Here is a 17,444-nt window from a genome sequence, read left to right on the forward strand (position 1 = left end):
CTTTCTGAAGCGCCGACAAAATTAGTAGATAACAGTATAAATTTTTTCTTCTTCTCTTATTTCCTTTACTCTACTCGACAAACAAACAGAAAGTTGATATTTTATATTTGAGTGCAAACAAACGGACGGAGCTTTCGAGGCGAGAGAAATTAGGCTATATGAGGACTGTCGACACAGACTCTGCTGAAACAGAAATATCAAAATAGCGTAGCGTGTCAGTCAGGCTGGGAGTTGTTGTTCGCTTTGACGACGAAAGGTGAGGTACCAATAAAAGACAATTATATCTAATTTTGTTTTCTTCTCTGCAACCAAACATATCAGGTTGAGAATCTTGCTTTACATTTTGATCGTTTATCATGCATGCAGTCTCTAAATTACCAAAGTCTTCAATTCCAATTAATTTTTACTGCTGACTGTAGAAAGGGGATTAAGAGGGGTATAAAGTGATCAAATCGTGTTAAGCATTTAAAGTTGTCGCTTGACTTCAGAGTTAACTAGTCATAAATTGCTAAACGTATCACATTTCATCTTCATATTGTTTGGCTTTCACATTACGTAGCATGGGACATTCTGTAATTCCATTGTAGAGAATATGGAATCTGAACTTCTACTTCTGCAGCGCCTGGATTTCAGTTTTTGTTATCGGTAACTAAAGTGTGTCAAAATCACGAGTTGGGCTCTTTCTATTGGAGTTCTAATTGGCCGCAGGAATGGATTCCAAGCGAAATAATTTTGTAAGGTTAGTTTGTTCAAGCCCGAGTTCTTACCCCAACAGTCTCCATTTATTTGCTCAGTTTCCTCTGGTTTGGAATTTGACACTTTAAATTCTTTCTTCCTGGTTTCAAAGTTGGCGTTCGGAGAAATCTTCCAGTTTTGAGCATCAACATTCCATGAACGATCGAAAATATTCAAGAAACAGTTCTAGAACCACATTTGACAGATTGTTTGAGAGTTTTCGGAGAGGATTTAATAGTTTGAAAAACAACCCAACAAGCATCCCACGAAAAGATCAATCAGGTATTAAGAAGATTAAAATCTTTGATCCTCAGGATCAATTTCTTCAAACATGGAACAAAATATTTGTGCTTTCATGTGTGGTATCAGTGGCATTGGACCCCCTCTTCTTTTACACCCCAGTTTTGAAGGTGAATGAGAAGAAGAAATGCTTAAGCTTTGAATCGAACGAAACTCTGGCGATTATTGCTTCTGTTCTTCGTTCAGTCACAGATGCTTTCTACGCAATACATATATACTTTCAGTTTCGAACTGGAATTATCCCACCTTCTCGTGTGTTTGGAAGGGGAGAGTTGATTGGTGATACTATGGCAATCGCAAAAAGATATTTGTCCACATACTTCATTATCGACATTCTGGCAATCCTTCCCTGCCCACAGGTATGGGTGTGATACTCAATCAATCTCAAGTATCTGTAATCTGGTTTCTTACTAAGATAGCTCTGTTACTTTTTACAAGTCTCTGCATAAATACATCGTGTATTTGTTTTGTTTGTATAATATTTATTTGCAAGCTGAATTATTAAAACACCTATCACACTATTGATGTTGTAATTGGAAGTTTAAACAAATTTTATTTTTTGAAGAGTAAGTACTTAATGGTCATCAAGTACGATGAGTCTTATGCGCCTATATATAGGCCGATGCATTGTGATATATTTTTTAAGAGAATAAAAAGAGAGTAAGAAAAGTTTAAAAATATTTCTCCTTTCAAATTGGCATCAAAGCACCAGGTCACGATAGATTCAAACTTGTCCAGAATGGCCTTCAACTTTGTCTAACAACAAATTTCAAATCTTTCAAAAAATAATTAATATGGAACGGGGTCTATCCAAATGAGAGCCCTGTTTGGGTCCCAAGATTTGTTGGAGATTGTTATCGATCGATTTACGGAGCTCACTAAGTCGCAAGAAGCTACATACAATGTATATGAGAAGCGGACTCTTAAATAGCAACGACAAGTAAACAAGCATGCGAGATTCCTAGCGGGCCGGAACCCGATTTTTAAAAACCCAAATTTCGGGTTCCGGGTTCTGTTTTTGTTTAGTCTATTGCTTTTTTGCCATCATCAAATTTCTTTTGGGTGCTGTGATGGTATGTAATTTGCTTCAACTACAGTCTAGACATCTTTCGCTTTTGGTGCTCAGTGTTGGTAATTGCTCTGTGGAACAAAATCCGAATACGAATATAGAACTCTAGGGTTATGTTGGACATGGTAGGTATATCGATTACCTTTTGTGGAGCAATTCTGAGCACCGGCCGAATATCCAATCGGAGGCGAATAAGTCCGCGAGAAGTAGTGGTAGGCCGCCGAGTTCCCCAATGATTCGATAGTTATGAACTGCGATCTAGATGCAAAGAAATTGATGCTCAGAGGAGGGAAGATTTTCTTGAGAGATTTTGGTGGCGAAAGGACCACCCTGATCTTCAAAGGATGGGACATCGATGACAAAGCTTAATTGTATTATTCGATCAGGTTGGCCAAATCTTCGTCGGAGGTGATTGGGAAAAAAAAATTCATAAACCCAGGTACCAAGTTTTAAACCCGTACCCGGACCAGCATGTACCCTGATTTGCAATGTGCTCACCGGCAGAGATTTTATGCCAGCAGAAAACTGAACCGGAATTTGGATATCCTGGTTCTGATTTGGGCCCGAAAAATAAATGGGGCTTTGATGAATAGTCTTAGGTGAGATGAATTCATTTGCAAAAATTATGAGGCGAGTTTGAGGTGCTTCATAGGAAGGAAAGCGAAGTGGTGTCTGATTATTTCTCACGATTGTTGGTGATTGTGAATAGTTTTAAAAGAAATAATGAGAAGATCGATGACATTCGAGTCATCGAAAAGGTCCTTTGATCCCTCTCTCCTAAATTTGAACATGTAGTTGTAGCTATCGAAGAGTCTAAGGACTTAGAGAAGCTTACAATTGAGGAGTTGATGGGTTCTCTCCAAGTACATGAGCAGAGGAGGCAAAAGAGTGTTAATTCTAATGTGCTAGAACAAGCACTAGAGTAAAAAATAACTCTAAATGATCGAGAAAAATCCTGCCCCAATCGAGGTCATGGCAGAGGCAGGGGGCGTGGAAGTCACGAACGACATGACCAAATTTAGTAGGAAAGTATAGCTCAAGAGGTCGAGGTCGAGGACGGGGAGGCAATTGAGGAAGAGGAAGATCCTCACATGGAAGTGGAAATACCAAGAACATCCAATGCTACAATTGTAACAAGTCTAGACACTACGCCTCGGATTGCTGGAATAAAGACAATGAACAAGCCAATGTTGTAGAAAAAACAAATGATACTAGTAGTGACACTACCGTACTTCTTGCTCATGATGACTCAAGTTCACAATGTGAAGTTTGGTACCTTGAATCTGGTGTAAGCAATCATATGTACAGAAAGAAAGAACTATTTAAAGAACTCATCGAAGGAGTTCGTAGAAATGTCAACCTGAGAGACTCATCCAAACTCCTAGTTGAAGGTAAAGGGAAGGAAAACATTTATCAAAAGAATGGTAAAAACAAATACATCTATGATGTTTATTATGTAGCAAATATGAAAAGCAATATTCTCAGCCTTGGACAATTGCTCGAGAAGGGAGACATCATACACATGGAAGACAATTCTCTCACTTTGAGAGATTGATTTGGAAGAAATGTGGCTCGTGTTTGAATGACCAGCAATCACTCGTTCCAATTGCATCTTACAACAAAGTTCGAGAATTTCTTTTATGGAATCAAAGAAAGTGAGCCATGGAAGTGGCATATTCACTTTGGCCATCTATATTTCAATGGCCTTAAGTTACTATCTTCATCAAGCATGGAGTATGGATTACCAATGATAAAGGCATCTAGCAACATTTGTGAAAGATGCATACTTGGCAAGCAATCACGACAACCTTTTCCTAACGGGAAGCCTTGGAGTGCCACACAACAATTGCAACTAGTTCACACCGACATATGTGGACCAATAGAACCCATGTCTTTTGGAGGTAAGAAATTTTTCATTACTTTCATTGATGATTTTTGCAGAAAAATATGGGTTTATTTTCATAAAGAAAAGTCTACTGCTTTCAATGTAATTAAGAATTTTAAGGTTCTTGTTGAGAATGAAAGTGGTCACAAACTTGTAATTCTTCACGCTGACCGAGGTGGTGAGTACATCTCAAAAGAATTTGTGAGTATTGCAAGGAAAATGGCATAAAGCATCAATTTACTATTGCTTACACACTACAACAAAATGAAGTTGCTGAAAGAAAGAATCAAACTATCCTCAATATGACTAGAACTTTGCTCAAAGAGAAAGGACTGCCAAAAGAATTTTGGGCAGAGGCTGTGGCGTGCTCAACTTATCTACTCAATAAATGTCCTACCAAAAGTGTCAAGAATATGACACCTTATGAGGTGCGGAGCGGTTATAAACCAAGTGTCACACACTTAAAAATTTTTGGGTGCGTTCCTTATTCCCAAGTTCCCAAAGCCAAGAGAAAGAAGGTTGATGATCATGATGAGAAATGTATCTTCGTTGGATATAGTGCATAGTCAAAAGCATATAAACTCTACAATCCATGAACAGAAAAAGTACTGGTTAGTATAGATGTTATTTTCGATGAAGAAGGAGCATGAAGTTGGAAAGGTGAAGTGACTGCAAAAGAGTAGTACGTGTTGGAGGAGCTGGAAGAAATCTCAACCAAAGTTCCACCAAGCACCCCACCATCTTCTCGACCCACCACACCATCCGTAGCACATAGAACCTCTCCACCTTCTATGGGAGACAATAGTGACAGATCCTCCACAAATCAAAGCAGAGCCAAGATGAGAAGTTTTAGGGAATTTGATATGGTGAGATTGTTGATCTCACTTGTTGCTCATTATAGAGGGAAGATATACCAACTTGATGTCAAATTTGCCTTCCTCAATGGTATCCTTGAAGAAGACAATATGTACAACAACCAGAATGCTTCATAAAGAAAGGAGAAGAAAACAAGGTGTATCGCCTAAAGAAAGCATTGTATGACTTAAAACAAGCACCAAGGGCAAGGAATGCGCATATTGATAGTTACCTTCATCATAATGGCTTTACCCAATATCCATATGAGCATGCAGTCTATATGAAGAAAAATGATTGTTGTGAATTTCTAATTATTTGCCTTTATGTTGATGATCTTTTATACATAGAAAATAGTAAGAAGATGATTGAGGAATTCAAGCAATCAATGTTCAAGGAGTTCGAGATGATTGACAATGTGTTGATGTCCTACTTTCTTGGCATTGAAGTGAAGCAGCAACATGATGGGGTTTTTATATCCCAAAGGAAGTATACAAGGGATATTTTAGAAAAATTCAAATTAAAGGGATGGTTGTAACCTTGTAAATACTCCAGTTGTAACAGGTACAAAATTATCAAAAGAAGAAGATGGGCGAGTCATTGAAACAACTCTTTATAGAAGTTTGGTTGGAAGCTTGAGATACTTGACTATCACAAGGCCTGATATTGTCTATGGAGTTGGACTTGTGAGTCAATATATGGAGAAGCCAATGCAGACTCATTGGTTAGCTACAAAAAGAACACTGCGATACATCAAAGGTACCGAGCATTTGATTTATCTTATGCTTATGGTGAAGAAGAAAAATCACTTGGGTATTCAGATAGTGATTGGGGAAGTGATCAAGATGAGAGGAAAAGTACTACTGGCTATGCATTCTATCTCAATTCAACAACATTTTCTTAGACATCCAAGAAACAAGGAATTGTAGTTTTGTCTACATGTGAAGCAGAATATGTGGCAGCCTCCTTTATAGTTTGTGAAGCTATATGGCTAAGGAATCTCTTGAAGGAATTAGAGCATCCACAGGAAGAACCAATAATAATTTATGTGGATAACAAATCAACTATAGAGTTAGCAAAGAACCCAATGCAACATAGGAGAAGCAAACACATTGATACGAGGTTTCATTTTCTTAGAGACCATGTGAAGAAAAAGACAATAGAGCTCCAATATTGTCACACCACTAAGCAAGTAGCAAATATTTTTACCAAGCCATTATCTGGTAAAACTTTTATGAGGCTAAGAGATCTACATGCTTGGTATAATGACGTTTTGATTTGAGGGGGCGTGTTGTGTTAAGAACTTGATAAAAGAACATAAAAGAGACTCGAGAACAAAGAACAGAGAAGGAAATGAATTTTGTACTGAATTGTATTGAATGGATTGAATACGATACACGTAGCTTTACATTGTATTTATACTTGAAGTAGTGAAAGTACTAGATAACAGAAATAACATAAAAATGATTAATGCTTATTCTCTAATTTGACCTTTTCCTCTTTGGACTTTAATTCCATACTTTCAATCTGTGATGCTATACTCTAACATCCCCCCTCAAGATGAACATGAATGTTAAGTATGTTCATCTTGAGAAGAGTGTGATGAAAAGGTAAAGAACCAAATGGCTTGGTACACTATGATCATTAGGTAAATTTATAGAAGCATTGATCTGTTTGGGAGGAGAACAATACAAAAGTGGTGAACAGATCATATGATCTGTTGCACCTGTGTCAAGAATCCAAGAATAATTGGATTTTGGAGTAAATGAGGCAGAATTGCAAGAAACTTTACCAGAAAACTAAGAAGAAGTAACAAGATTACACTCTGGTGGAACACTCTGAGTATTTGAAGAAGGCAGAGAGGAATTGGCAAGTGCTAAGAGTTTATTAAATTCTTCAGTAGTTAAAGAAAACATTTGTTGCTCATTACTATTTTGATTGTAGACCTCATCAGTTGAAATGACAACATGTGCAGCAGAGTGATTCCTTTTCCCTTTTGGTCCAGTCCACCCTGGAGGATACTCATGAAGTTGAAAACACTTGTCAATAGTGTGTTCAATGTATCCACAATGTGTACAATGAAGAGAAGATTTCTTAGATTTTTCTTTTGAAAATCTGTACTGATTAGCTGTTGGATTCGACTACTTGACCATTAAGGCATGAGTTTCATGAGAAACTGAGTTAGTGATTTGTCTTTGACTCTCTTCTTGAAGCAACAGAGAAAATACTTTGGCAATACTGGGTAATGGGATAGCAAGGAGCAATTGACTCCTAACAAATGTGTCTGAGTCATTCAAGCCAACAAGAAATTTTAGAACATAATCAGATTGCTGTCGTTGTAGCAAGAAAGTGAAAAGATCACAAGTGCAACTGGAAATTTTTCCACAAGTGCAAGTTGGAAGTGGAAGTAGCTAACACATTCATCCCAAAGTGTTTTGAAGGCACTGAAATATTCAGTGACAAAAGAAGAACCTTGATTTATGCAGCTCAAAGATTTCTCAAGATGAAAGACTCTTGGTCCATCACTTCTCAAGTATCAAGTCTTCAACTCATTACAAAGATCAAGAGTTGAAGCAATATACAACAGACTATTTCTGATTTCTTTATAATTAGAATTTATTAGCTAGGAAAGTACCAAATTGTTTGCACGCAGCCAAGCTGTGTGAGCAACAGATTGAGCAACAACAGGAGGGTTGATTGAGCCATCAACAAATGCCACTTTATTCTTGGTAGTTAGAGGCATGATGATCGAACGGCTCCAAGCTACATAATTTTCTCCATTAAAAAGATCTGAAACTAAGAGAGCACCTGGATTATCACTCGGATGAAAGTAATAAGGATTGAAAGAATCATCTGATGGGTTTGTAATACCAAGAGTTTGTAGAAGCCATTTCAAGAATGAAGCAAGAAGACACGATATTTTGTAGAACTTTGTAAGGAATCACTACAAGATCTTGAAACATATATTGTAATGTAGGAAGAAAGGATCGAAAAGAGATAAAGCAAGTTCCAGAAAAGAAAAAAATTTGTGAAAATATTTTCTAATCTGATACCATGTTTAGAACTTGATAAAAGAACATAAAAGAGACTTGAGAACAGAGAACAAAGAAGGAAATGAATTTTGTAATGAATTATATTGAATGAATTGAATACGATACAAGTAGCTTTACATCGTATTTATACTTGAAGTAGTTGAAAGTAACAGATAACAGAAAAACAGAAAGATGATTAATATTTATTCTCTAATTTGACCTTTTTCTCTTTGGACTTTAATTCCATACTTTCAATCTGTGATGCTATACTCCAACATGTTGGAAGTTTAAACAAATCCAACGTATAAATACTTTTGTGCATTCTATGAAGAAGCTGACTTTTTGGTTTTTCAAGAGTGTCTTTTAATTTATCAAAGTTGTCTTTTTATTTCTCAATAATGTGTCCTTTTATGTTTCTAGAGTAACTTAATGGTCATCAAGTACGATGAGTCTTATGTGCCTATATAGAGGTTGATGCATTGTAATCTATTTTTCAAGAGAATAAAAAGAGAGTAAGAAAAGTTTAGATAAATTTCTTCCTTCGTATGAGTAAAAAAGTATTGTATTTTTAACCTTTTTGTCAAGTTCAACGAGTGCCACAACAAATATAGTGGTTTACGCGCAGACTTTAAGTGGATACCAAATTCTATATATATCAAAATGGAGATACTTCAGGGTGACTAGAACTCAAGCTGAAATTAAATTTGAGTCAATTGCTCAGTACTGTAAAAGAAGAAACTATACATATATGATATATGTTTAACTATATATAAATCTCTCTCTCTCTCTCTCTCTAAGGTGCAAGTCTTACAATTTTGACGTGTTGCAGGTGGTAGTACTTTTGGGGCCGAAAAGCGAAGTGCCATTGTTGAAGAAAATGTTTAAGGCAGTAATCTTCTCCCAATATGTGCCGAGGCTTTTGCGGATCTACCCACTATATGTAGAAGTAACTAGGACCTCTGGCATTCTGACTGAGACAGCATGGGCTGGAGCTGCTTATAATCTTTTCCTCTACATGCTAGCTAGTCACGTAAATTACGTAACCTTTTTTTTTTGGGTTCAAATTCTTCAACCTATTAATCGAAGATTGTTTGTTAACGAACAATGTATGTACCAGGTAGTTGGAGCCTTTTGGTACTTGTTTGGCATAGAACGTCAGGTTGCTTGCTGGAGAAAAATGTGCAGGAACATTACAAGTTGTCTACATCATGGTTTTTACTGCACTGCTGATAACCTGAGTGAACGTCGTGGCTATTTGGATAAAATTAGTCAGTTTTGTCGTATTGTCGAACCAGATGATCAGAAGGAAAACTCAACTAATGATCCCTTCGACTATGGAATATTTACCAAAGTTTTGAAGTCTGGAGTGGTGGAATCAAAATACTTTCTAGACAAATTGTCTTACTGCTTCTGGTGGGGATTGCGTAGTCTGAGGTTAGTAATATATAAATCCTAAAAAAAGATCCGGTCAAGTTTTTGTTTGAACATAAGGCCTCAAGTGAAACAGATCAGGGGCCATACGTACAGCATTTGTTATTGTTAGTATGGATTTTTCGGTCAGCATCAATACTCGCAGCGAGGGTACTCATTAAAATTTTCTTATTAAAGCTTCTTTTAGTATGTTCCAAGCAAAGCTTGTCAACTTCTAGTAAGTCATTTTTAACTTGTACCCTTCCATTTCTTTCAGTTCTCTTGGCCAAAACTTGGATACAAGTACATATTTTTGGGAGATAGTCTTTGCTGTTTCCATAGCCATCGCTGGGTTGGTCTTATTCTCATTACTTATAGGCAATATGCAGGTAATACTTTGGTCCTCATGGATTCTCTTGCCAATCTATTGTTGTAGCATTATAATTTGTTCAATCCATGTACACCACATCAGATTCTCAGCTAATTTGTCAATATAAATTACATTCTTAATTATTTGTACATATACTACAGCCATCGTCAGTCAATACCTAATTTGAGGTTTATTTTATTCAACAGTTCTTGTATTCTATTTTAGCCTTCAACATGTTATGTTACTGAAGAAATTTACGGGCCTAACTCATATTATAAAATCAGTTTTATAAAAGAGGATTACTCAGCTCATTATTTAGAAACATACCCAAGACCTTGTCCATAGGCAATATGAGATTATTCCTCAACACATTTCTTCACGTGCAGGTCAGTACGTATTTTTCTTGGTCCTTGTCCCGGGATAAGTAGTGTGGGCCCCATTCGTCTTGTGTCAGGCTTTGATACCATGAAGAAATTCATAGACCTAACTCATCTCATAAAACCGATTTTATAATAGATGATTATTCCTCAACAGTTACCAACGAAAACATGATGATATGCGTCTGTGCTTTCTAATACCATCCATTCAACTTCAACTTCAACTAAAAACCTATTTCCAGATCAACACTCATTGTTCTAGAATGGACTAAGGTGATATATATCATGTTTCTTGTGCTGTTATAGAAATATCTACAATCCACAACTGTGAGAGTAGAAGAAATGAGATTGAGGAAGACTGATGCCGAACAGTGGATGTCCCAACGTATGCTCCCTACTGAATTAAGGGAGCGGGTTAGACGATATGAACAGTACAAGTGGCTAGAAACAAGAGGTGTGGAGGAAGAGAATCTCATCCGTAACCTTCCTAAGGATCTCAGAAGGGACATAAAGCGCCATCTTTGCCTTGATCTTCTTATGAAGGTAATACTTCCCTCGATTGTTTTTGTGCATCATTTTGTCCTTTTGTTTTTTAGCTAAGGTGTTCATCGAGTTAATTTTATCTTTAAGGTGCCCATGTTCAAAAACATGGATCAACAACTGTGGGATCCACTGGTTGATTGTCTCAAGCCAGTACTTTACACACAAGACAGCTACATTGTTCGTGAAGGGGATCTAGGGACGAGATGCTCTTTATCATGCGAGGAAACCTAGCCACTTTCACTACCAATGGTGGAATTACTGGTTTTTTCAACACTGCTGAGCTTAAAGCCGGTGACATTTGTGGAGAAGAGCTTCTTACTTGGGCACTATATACCCAGTCGTCGACCACATTCCCCCTTTTAACAAGAACAGTGGTGGCAAAAGCAGAGGTTCAAGCCTTTGCTCTAATGGCTGAGGATTTGAAGACTGTGGCTTCTCAGTTTCAAAAACTTCACAGCAAGGAGTTGCAGCACACTTTCAAGTAAGGCTTTAAGCTATGCCTATTAACTTTTTGGATAATTATTCCATCGCTATCAAAACAGACAAAGATGATGATTTTTTCTTGCTTTGTTGCATTATCATTGTCACAAAGAATTATTTATAATAACTTACACAAATACTCATGAAGCGTTTAATAAAGAGTACAATAATCGCTATTAACTATTCTAAAATCTATCAGGTGCTACTCCCAACAATGGAGAACATGGGCGGCCTGTTTTATCCAATCAGCTTGGCGCCGCTACTTTAAGAAAAACCATGAGAGAGCTTTGCATGATGCTGAAAATAGACTGCAATTTGCTTTGGCAAATGAAGCTGGGACCTCGGCAAGTCGTGGTGCAACTATTTATGCATCAAGGATTGCTGCCCATTTACTTCGAGCCTTGCGACGACCAAAGGGTGGACACACCAGTACTAGAGCGCCACAAAGAGTGCTACAGCTACTACCACTGAAGCCTGCTGTGCCAGATTTCAGTGCTGAAGGTCATTAATTAGTAGTATATATGGCGTTCCAAGTGATTATCAAGCAAAGTTTAGTTTTCACAAACATTGTTCATGATGTGCAAGCGTTTTCTGTATGTAGGATGTGGTGTGAAACACGTACTAAGCAAACTCCCATCTTTATATTTTAGAGCCATGTTTTCAGCCTTCAAGTGTCAATGAAAAGACTCAAATACATTGACTTTCTTCATCAACATGAGTACATATTCTTTTCTGTGAAGATTATGTATGGGTGAGGTATTTTTAGGTATTATGTGAATAGTAATAAAAAAGTAATGATAAAATATTGAATAGTAGTAAATAGTAATAAAAAGTAAGTGAAAAGTAATAATAAAATAATAAATAGTAATTAAGTATTATGAGAATACCTAAAGTATTCTCAATACCCAAACTAGATACTTTCTCGTGTTTCAATTACGATGAAGTCCCTCTTCCAGCTGGTTGCAGTGGAAATGTGAGATTTACACTGTCCAATTGGAGGCCGACACGTCAACCTCCTATTTTATTTTACATTAAACCTCGATGCACTGGATTATATCCTATGCGTAACGAAATCATGCTTCTGCATGCAGTGTTCATCCTTTTGTTGTGTGAGGTGACAAGTCAGTGATTTTTTGTTGAAATACCTCTACGAGATTACAATGATGCATGATTATAGTTATATATGTAAATATTGTATTCGTTAGATAGCACCTGTGGCTTTCCTTGCATAGCTTTTCTATACAGCTAGAAGTAGAGTTGTAAATGTCAACTTTTGATTTATGTAAACACTTTATAAATTAATGCAAAAGGCCATACAAAGTGTAGGCTATTTTATTTACATGGTTTATGTGGAGGATAAAACACCCGGCTTGCTAAAGGATAGGCCCAGCAGGCCGGCCCAATCTGAGCCTGTGTAAGCGGTAACATGCAAATTGCTAGATGATGAGGAAAAAATGCCTTGACTTGGACTGCCACTGAGATAACGAAGAACGCGGATGTTAGCTTGCATGTGTGGATGTCGAGGAGCATGCATGAACTGGCTGAGAATATTCACTACAAAAACAATATCAGGATGTGTTACAGTCAGGTAGATGAGACATCCAACCAGTCGTCGATAGGTGCTAGGGTCGGTGAGGAGAGAGCCATCACGGTCTGTGAGCTTTCAAATTTTGTTCCATGGAAAGTGAGCGGTCCGAGCACCAAGTTGACCACTATCAGTCAGGATATCAAGTGTGTACTTGTGTTGGTGAGAAAGATGCATTTCTGAGAGCGAGCAACTTCAAGACTAAGGATATATTTTAGGGAGCTGAGATCCTTTGTTTTGAAGTGTGTAGAGAGAATACTCTTGAAAACATCGATTTGGGAAATATCATTGCCAGCAACTAAGATGTCATCAACATGAACAAGGACAATAGTGATGCTGGTGTGAGAGATAAGAGTGAATAAAGAGTGGTCTACCTGAGACTGATTAAAACCTGCATCAAGAAGCACAGTGGTTAGTTTAAAAAACTAGTTGCACGAGGCTTGTTTGAGGCCGTATAGAGATTTCCGGAGTCGACACAAACGAGTCTCCCCCTTAAGGCAATATCCAGGTGGGGGGGGGGGGGTCATATATACCTCTTTATCAAGATCCCCGTGTAGAAAAGTATTGTTGACATCAAGTTGTTGGATGACCCAATTTTTTGTGGCAGTGACTGCCAGTAGGCAGCGGACAATGGTCATTTTGGCAACCGGAGCAAATGTTTCATGATAGTTAAGACCTTCAACCTAAGTGTAACCTTTAGTAACTAATCGAGTTTTGTACCTCTCGATGGATTTGTCGGCTTTGAGTTTAGTTTTGAAAACCCATTTATATCCAATGGGTTTCTTACCAGGAGGAAGAGGTTCAAGAGTCGAAGTGGCATTATCCTATAAGGCTCGGATTTGAGCAGCCATGGCCTCGTGCCAATGAGGATGGTGGATGGCAATGGAGTAATAGGAAGGATCAACATATGTGGTGAAAGCAGTTAAAAAAGTAAGATGAGAAGGAGAAAAACGAGAATTGGAAAGAAAAGCAAATAAATGATGAGCAGTACCTGAAGCTGATGCAGCTGATGAGGATGCAATGGACTGTGTATGTATGGTCAGACAGACGTAATCTTGAAGGTATGCAGGTCGAGTGGTGGTGCATCTAGGACGAATGGAGAGAGGAGATGGTGGAGGTGGGGATGGGTCGGGAATAGAAGTAGAGGGGGAAGGAGAAGTTATGGGTTCAGGAACGGGGAGAGGAATAATGGGTAGTGATGGATCTGGAGGAGAAGAAGCAGTTTGGAATGAGAATATTTGTTCATGAAAAGTAACATCACGAGAATAAAAAATAGCTTGGGTTTCTAGATTGTAAAGCTTGTAAGTTTTATGTTGACCAGGATACCCAAGAAAGACGCATTTTGAGGCTGGAGGTGAGAATTTGTCGCTGGAAGCATGAAGGGTTTGAGTGTAACAAAGACATCCAAATACACGTAAATTAGTGTAACTTGGTGGGGTATTGAAGAAGTTCAAAAAGGGATTTATTTTGAAGAATACAACTCGGGATGCGGTTAATAAGATAAGCGATGGTGAGAACACATTCACCCCAAAATTTTAAGGGCAAATGTGCTTGAAATCGGAGACTACGAGCGATATTTAGAAGGTGTCGGTGTTTGCGCTCTGCAACACCATTTTGTTGCAGAGTCTCAACGCAGGTACGTTCATGAATGATCCCATGGTCATGAAGATAATTTTGAAATTTGTGGGATAGAAATTCTTGTCCATTATCAGTTCTTATAATTTTAATCATGGTGTTGAACTGATTCTGGATAAGTGCAAAAAAATGGTATGAGATGAGTATATGCTTCAGATTTCTGTCGCATGAGATAGATCCAAGTGGAGCGAGAAAAATCATTGACAATAGTAAGAAAATAATGAGCACCGCAAATTGAAGAAGTATGGTAACCACCCCATATATCACAAAAAATACGATTAAAAGCAAAAGTACTTTTATTAGCATTTGAAGGGAAAGGAAGTCGAGTATGTTTTGAACGAGCACAAATATCGCAATCAAAAATAATACAAGGATTATTATTGAAAAATTTGGGAATATTTAAACGAGAAGGATGACCTAGGCTTTGGTGCCATAGGATCTTATTAGTAAGAGTCTAAGTAGAAAGAGCTGTGATGGGTTGAGGCCGATACACGTAAAGTCCATTGCAAAACTCACCCACTCTAATCAATTTCGTCAATTGTTGGTCCTGAAAAAAATAATGAGTAGAGAAAAAAATACAAGACAAGTATTATTAGAGGTGAGTTGGGGATACATAAAGTAAATTAAAATGAAAGGAGGGGACAAAATAGACATTAGACAAAGTGAGGGATTTGGCCAAATGAATTGTGCCGATCCCTTCAATGGGAAGAGAAGCACTCATGGGTAAGCATACATTTGGTGCATGGGAAGGAGATGAAAGTTCAGAGAAAAGGGTCCGATCATGGCACATGTGGAAGCTCCACTATCGATGATCCATGTTCGGCCTTGAGTAGAAGATAGAGTATAAGAGACATTACCCACGAAATTTGCGGATGGGTTTGGTGGGCTGAGCAAATCCAAGAGTTTTTGGTAGAGATCGGGAGTGAGACTAGGTACTGACGAGCTCGTGGTGGAGGAAGAGGCCTAGTGAGCCATTGGCATCAGACTAGGTGGTGGTTTGCCGAGAAGGGAGGGAGGAGACTTTGTGCGGGGTTCACGACCTGGAGGATACCCGATGTGGCGCCAACACCTATCACACGTGTGGCCGTTCCGACCACATTCTAAGCATTTGAATGGTGGTATTTGGGAGCCACTGGAGTGGGCAGTGAAGCTTTGGAGCTCGGATGGTGGATTTCGAATTTGCAGAAGTCTCTGTTGTTCCTCCTAAAACAGAATAGAGAGAATTTTGGTGATGAGGAATGGGGGGAAGGGGTTCCAGTGCCAAAATCTGGGTTCTCAGTTGAGAGAATGAATCATTGAGGCTAAGTAAAAACTGGTAAACTCGCATCCTCCGCTTGTTGTTGAAACTCTTTCAGATCATTGCATTTTTGGCGGTGACTAAGTTCATCCCAGAGTTGTTTAATCTAGTTGTAGTATTTATGGATGGTGGTGGTATTTTGGTGCAGGGAGGATAACTCTTGTTTAAGGTGATAGACTCGTGCGTTGTTCCCATGGCAGAAACGAGATTGAAGGTCGAGCCACACTTCACAAGGATTAGTATGGAATTCGAAAAAGTTTGCGATGGAGGGACTGATGGAGTTAAGAAGCCAGGTAAGGACCATGTCCTTAGTTTGATTCCATTGAGTATAATTTAGTGAATCTGTGGTGGGTAAGGAAAATGTACCATCAACAAAACTGAGTTTGTTTTTGACGTTGAGTGCACGGCCATGGCTTTTTGCCATTTGGGATAATTATCTCCGATGACTAAGTCAGAGACTAGAATGAGGTTAGGGGAATCAGATGGGTGAAGGAGATAAGGGGAAGGAGGGGGGTTAGAGGAAGTGACCAAGGAAGGCGTTGAGGTTGGAGGCTTAGGAACATTGTTTGGCTGATAGCATGTTAAGAATTGAACTCTATATTTCTGAAAAGTATGAATTACAGTGTCAGAACGTCTAAAATATATAGATACATGCCTAGCCTTTCTATGGTAACTATTAAAAAGGAAATAATTACAATTAAATGACAAATTTCCTAAATAATTACAATTAAATGACAAATTTCCTAATATCAAGAGATTGCTAATTTTGTGGGATTTGATTCTGTCAATACAATTGGTCCATTATCAAGCTCAAAAACAGAAATAGCTTCTTTTTGGAAGGTTAGAAAATAACTACAAAGTAAAGAGTCCAGTGGGATGTACCTTTACTCGATTAAGGGGACTTTTCCAAGAAATATGGTACCCTTCAAATGATATTAGAAAGTAGGTAACATAAGTAACCTATGCATAAGAATAAAAATTATACAACTTATGGCACAAAATAAAGATATGAAAACCAATTCAATTACTAAGATGAGAAGCTCAGATAACAAAAGTTTCTGACATGGTGGGTACTCAAAAATCTTGGCAGCATATAAGTTTCTGACACTAACAACTACAACTAACAAAAATTGAACATTAGATTGTTAAAATTATTAAAATATGATAAAAGATAAAGCCGGTGACATCATTTAAGAGCAAATATGATGAAAGATACGCTTCCTATATATGAGACTAATGTGAAGACTACCTACCTATAGGTAAAGCATAGATTCACCTCTCGATCATGAAACCAAGCCAAACGATAGAGGGAATTATTACCCAATAACTATAAAAAATAAAAAATGACTAGTTATGCATTATGAACACATGCTACATAAAGCAAAATGAAATCATAAGGAATAAACTAATTCACTGTTAAACTAATAAACATACAATATGGCTATTATTATGTACATTATTGCTTGCATACAATATGGCTACATATTACATTTTATCCTGTTTCTTGTCAGATTGTTCTTGTTTATATTTTTCACTTGTATCTTTATTTATTACCATGCACAAACATGAACTTTTATTGCTGCTTTTCCTAGTAGTTGTCAAACTTCTGTATCTCATTTTTGCATCTTTTTTTTTTTTTTTTTTTTTTTGAATCTCTGATATTTTTAGTGCTTTCGGACAGCTTGATTCTTCTCTTGTTGGATGGTTGTTAAATAGAAGTATAATTTCCCTTTAACAGCCATGCTTGTGCACTTTTTATATCTTTTATAGCTTAAATGCCAAGAACCACAGTTGAAATGATCATGATTTTGGATCAGCATGAAGCTGACTATGTTTGGTTCTTCCATGAATTGGAGCTTTGGCCCTTCAAATTT

At 37.7% G+C, this 17,444-nt stretch overlaps 1 pseudogene; it reads left to right on the plus strand.

The window, feature by feature from the left end:
• Positions 1–494: 494 nt before the first annotated feature.
• Positions 495–11,721, plus strand: LOC108996468 (annotated as a pseudogene).
• Positions 11,722–17,444: the final 5,723 nt, after the last annotated feature.

The sequence above is a fragment of the Juglans regia genome, chromosome 7, assembly GCF_001411555.2.
Source record: "Juglans regia cultivar Chandler chromosome 7, Walnut 2.0, whole genome shotgun sequence".
In the NCBI taxonomy this organism is placed as follows: domain Eukaryota; kingdom Viridiplantae; phylum Streptophyta; class Magnoliopsida; order Fagales; family Juglandaceae; genus Juglans; species Juglans regia.